Source organism: Cygnus olor, chromosome 9 (genome assembly GCF_009769625.2).
Source record: "Cygnus olor isolate bCygOlo1 chromosome 9, bCygOlo1.pri.v2, whole genome shotgun sequence".
NCBI lineage: Eukaryota > Metazoa > Chordata > Aves > Anseriformes > Anatidae > Cygnus > Cygnus olor.
In genome coordinates this window covers 2,386,568-2,392,021 of record NC_049177.1, presented here as the reverse complement: position 1 = coordinate 2,392,021, position 5,454 = coordinate 2,386,568, and positions in this window count along the sequence as shown.

Below are 5,454 nucleotides of genomic sequence, written 5' to 3'. Positions count from 1 at the left end.
CACGGTGATTTTTTTTTTTTGAAAGAGTAAACACCTCCACGTAAACTGCGTGTATGGGAGCTGGTGGGTGGATGGATGGATGCCTGAGTGGAGATGCCTTAAATTGTAGATTGGATGGCATGGGAAAATTACAGTGGATTTTAAGAGTTGATATGGATTTCAGAAAGTAAGTGCTCAACTAGTACTTTCTTGTGCTTGTCACTGTGCAGGTATTGTGTACATGTAATACTTGGTATAGAGTTTGGTATTCTAGGTGAGGAATTGAATCTTTATTCGTGTTGTTAAATTGCTTGCGATATGTGGAGCACAAATAAAATCTATACAATATTTTAAAACTTTCTAGTTCAGAAATATCAATACAAAACAATTAAGATTCGTTTAGAGTCCTGGTAACAGTTGTACAACAGAGCTGCTTGAAAGAAACAGCCTCACTATTGTGGGAATAGACTTTCATTTTTCCAATTAAAAATAAAAATTGAAGAACCTCTTTTGGGGAGAGGGGATTGTCTTGATTAAACATTCCTGTTTAATTTATATACCCTGTTTCATTGCATCATTTTAACATACTTCATGTTTTCTTGTGCTCTTTCATCTTGTATTTTCTGTTTATTTCCTCATCAGCCATTTAAAAAATGGGTGTCACAACTGCTTTATAGAAATTGGCTATTGATTTGGAGTGTGGATTACTTGCAATTTGATTTAAATTTTTTTATTAATCCACTTGCTAAAATGACTACAAATAATCAAGCTTATTTGTGACTGCTCCTCATGTCAAACTGAGTTGACCCATTATACTGGGTTATAGCTTCTGTAGTCTTGCTGACATGGGACTTATAATGCTGTTCCCCAGGGTTTTTGTTTCTGTTTTCTTGAGCACGTGGTCCACATCCAGTGTGTTATTCTCAGTATTAAAGGCTACAGCAAATTAAAGACTATAATTTGTGCAAATACTGGTTTGTTCTGTTAGTAATATCATGGCCTAAATTTGTTACTTAACATGCTTTTATGCCTAATTCCTAGAGTGTTTCTGTACTTTATTTAAACAAATTAAGTGAATGGTTACTAAAATTCAAGATCCAGTCTTAAAACCCTGCTTTGAAAATGTTTGAGGCCAGTGTAAACCACATCAGTGCAAAAATTTTTAAGTACCTGTGCAAGCTTACACTGGTGAATGTTTGGGAGAAGCTAATCTTAATTGGACTTTAACAGTGTTGAACCTCATTAAAATAGATTTATAGTGACTGATATCATTTAGCATGCTTTTTTGTTGTTGTCTACAAAAGAAAAATTGATGTTCCTCACAATATGCAATGGATACTTATGTAATGATAGCATGCATCAATATTGAGTAAGAGTATTCTTTCAAAATATTCCATTACTAATGTTTTAAATCATGCAGTTTTAGAGCTGGGATACCTGGGTTCTTGAAGATATCGCTGATTGGTTCTCTGTATATTAATACTGCCTGAAAGTATTTTAAGAGTCCTGACAGAACTTAAAGTGTAGAAGTTACATCTGAAAAAGAGAAATACTCTTAATGTTAAAAAAAAAAAAAAAATCACATTTGTGTTCACTTAGAAATGGTAAGAATTTTTAGAGAAATGCTCAGTTTTCAAATGAGTTGATTGTTGCAACAATTTCTTTCTACTTCTTTATATAGACAAAGCATGAAATGGCAATTCTTCACCAGCACTTTTCAGACAGGTAGAACTCAATAAAATCCTGTTCTCCCTAGATTTTGTAGAAGTGTGGTTTTGTTTTGTTTGATTTTATTTAATCACACAGGCATCATTAGTGACGGGGGGTGGGACTTTGAAAGGGTTCAACTGTCAAAATCACCATGTAAAATATACGTAGGTAATGAGTCAAGTGTTGAACTATTTTTAAGTAATTGAACTGTTGTCCTTATTTTCATTTCTTTTCAGAATTTGAATTAGTAAATGATCTAGCAGTTATTTATAAACAGGTCTATTAGGGCATGATAAAATTACTTATTTTCTTCATTTTCAGCAATTTTCAGTAAAGGTTCCCTGGACTTAATTTACAATTATGATTAAAGCGTTAAGTTTACTAACTTCTTAGCAGAAACCTGAGATGTTTAACTTTTATACTGGTTAATACTTATTTGTCTCATAGAGTAACTTTTAGTTCCTTCGAGTCTGGAGCAAGACCTTTCAAACATTATGAAATTGCCAGTTGCTGCAGGTGCTTTTTCAAACTACCGTGAAAATCTGCTGATAAGCAGCTGAATTGAGGTACCCTCTTCATTTTGGCCCCTGCCAGCCCTGCACATGAACACACAGAGCTAAAGGGAAAGCTCAACAGAAGGTCATCAGGAGACAGCACTAGCTGAAAGGTTCATTTACATTGACCGTGCTGTAGATAAGATAATCTCTTGATTAGGTGATGGGCTGCAAACCAAAAATGCAACTTTTACCCATAGAAGTTTCCTGACTATAAAACTGATGTTGCTGTAGACACAGATTCTATCATAGAGGCTTGATTTTACAGAAGTCTCAGTTGTCCTACAGGTAAATTGTGTAGAGTAAATGTCATTGTCTTGTTAGAAGCAGCACTTTAAATACAAAAGATCAGACTTCCTAGTTTTTCTTTGTCTAAATGGGGATGGAAGACAACCAGAGAGCAGCTAAACAAGAAATTTAGGTTTTTCTAGTTTGAAATCTGTTAGTTTGGTGGCTGTGATTCTTGAAGTAAAATCAGTGTAATATGAGGGTTATTCAGAAGCTTGCATGTCACTGTGTAGTTTAAATCAAATAGATATAATAATTCATTACTAAAAGTAAGACTTTTTTGTCTCTTTAAATCTCAGGCAAGCACCTAAAGAAGCCAATAAAGGAAATTTCAAAGTTATATTCATTAGCGTGTACGTAAATAATTTTGAGGTGCAGCCGTGAACAGTAAGTATTGCATGTAGCAGTGGAAGTAGTGCCTCATTCTGATTTTGCAGTAACTGACTGCAATTGCTAAGAGTTTGATCTGGATTTGGCAACAATTCCTTAAAAAGGCTGAGAAGTACCAATGTATTTGAATTAATAAAATGACTTGTATATTTTATTTTAGGAATTATACGTAGCTGTGTATAATATACATTAGAGACAATTCTCTAATGTAAATTGAATTTGCTTTACAGTTGTGTGGAATAAAAATGTGTCCTAGTACCCAGGTGAGTTTTTTACTGGTGAGCATATTGGTGCTATTTCTATTTTTCTGACACGAGAGCCCCTACAGGGATAACTCCTGTGGTGTTTATTGTCCCTAACAAGATCTCCGTAAACCTGCTGTGGCTGTACATTCTCACTTCAGAAACTTGCCACTTCCCTCCTAATTACAAATGGGACTGATGCACTTATTTAACACTTTAAATATTTTAATGGCTATTACCTAGTAGCAACTTGTCTGAACAATTTAAGCATTCTTATGAATGAGAAATAATGCATCAGAGCTTGGACAAGTTCTAGCGTAAGGAATGGTATTGGCCTAACTCCTGGCTTCTTCTGCTTCCTTTGCCTTTAAGTGCAGGCAGAGGTTAGCTCCATAGCTGCACTATTTCAAGATTCCCTGCAAACTTGGTTTTTGAAATTGCTTAATCTGAGTACTACTTACAAGGGGTTGTAATTTTCAGCCTGATTAGTTGAAATGTCAATTTGAAACAAATCCACAGATAAGATATATAAGGTTCCAAATTTCAATCCACTCTGAAGAGAAGTGACTTGCTCTGCCTTCTTTTGAGGTGGCTAGTAAAGCAGCAGCTCATCGTTGTGCTCTTGTTCCCCTATTAAATCCCTGAGCAAGCTACCTGACTAGTTGGGCTATTTGCCAATTATAGTCTTAGGTGTAAAATTAGGAGATTTCTGAGAGTTCCTCCCCCATCCTCTGCATTTCAGGTGATTAAAGTGCATCATAATCAGCCAATGAAGTACAGAGCAATTTAGTTGCAAAAGAAAATGAAATGATATTCTTGATTTGAACGTAATTCTTGGCTTTTTAAGAAACCAAGAGAAAACAAATCCATCTCTGAAAAAGTAAAGCTGACTTCAGATAAATTTCTCCAGCTAGTTGGGAGCTTTTTAGTTACTTCCCTTGGCATTTTATATGTATGTCCCTTCAGTGGGTGGCACATGGATGGATGCACACACTGTGTGCTGAAAGCAAGTGCTGTCCCTGGGGCTGGCCATACAGTTTGAATGGGAGGAGTTCGTGGTCATGTTGGCAGGACTTGTTTCAGGATTGTTTTCAGGACTTGTGCAGTCTCATCCTCAGGGTTACAGCCCTTGTGCTATGGAAAAGAAAGGAAGTTGTGTGGCAGGAGGGGACGAGTTTTGAAAGACAGGAAATGTTCCTTTGTGTAGTTTCTTCAGGTTAGATACATACAGATAACTGTTTGCTTATGGATTGAGGAAAACTTTTTTTTTTTCCCAGAGGTGAAAATTCCTGTTAAGAAAAGGAGGTTGTAATGTAGAGTAGTTGGACTGGGGAAGAGGGGGACTAGAGAGGGAAAGGTTTGTAATGCTTCCGTGAATTCTGCAGTAACATTCCTGTTGGGTTTAAGGAAGCTTCTTGAAGCTGTTAAGAGGTTGCAGGGAAGGTCTGCAGTGAATTATATGCAAACTAACAGCGTTATAGATAGGAGAAATTTAAGGAGGTAAAATATAATCTTTTCAGGGAGCTAAATGATCTAATATTAGTTCCTCTGGCAGCCTTTTTGTGAAATGTACCACATGCAGAAGCAAAGAGAGACTTAATGCATAGCTTAGAAAATGATATCCAAAAAAAAAAAAAGCTACATTTAGGAAAACTGGGGACAAGTTAGAGCAGTATTCTCATTTAAAGGCAGGTCTAATAGGCATTTCGGAAAAATGGTAAAAGAAAGATGATTGGGGCACTTCACTAGCAAGGTACAAATTATATTGGAATGGGAGAGCAGGAATGGTAATAAAAAAGATACAACAGCTAGTATTGAATAATAGTGGGTGTTTTTTGGACGATTATTTTGTCTATATGAGAAATGGGCTACAGGATTAAAGTAGTAATCGGTTATCAAGACTGTGCAGTACCAAATACATGAGATTTTTCATGTCAAAATCATGTAGAAGTCACTATAGGATTTTTTTAAGGTAAGAGTACATTATCCCTCTAATGCCAATTATAGAATGACCAAAGAAGATGCAGGAGGTGATAAAGCCACACACACACACACAGAAAAACTTTTCTGGGATTGTTCTGGAAAAAAGTTCTCTGTAGATCTTGACCTCTAACAGTTGTGCAGAGGTGGTGTCTGCAGGCCCACTCAAATAACTTTGGTCAGACACCTTTATCAAATTGCAAATCTAAAATGTATACACTGTGGGATATGTCTTGCAACTTTTAAAATCACTACATCACAGTTCTTCATCGTTATTGTGTGGGAGAAGGAAGGTGAAGGATAGTCATCCC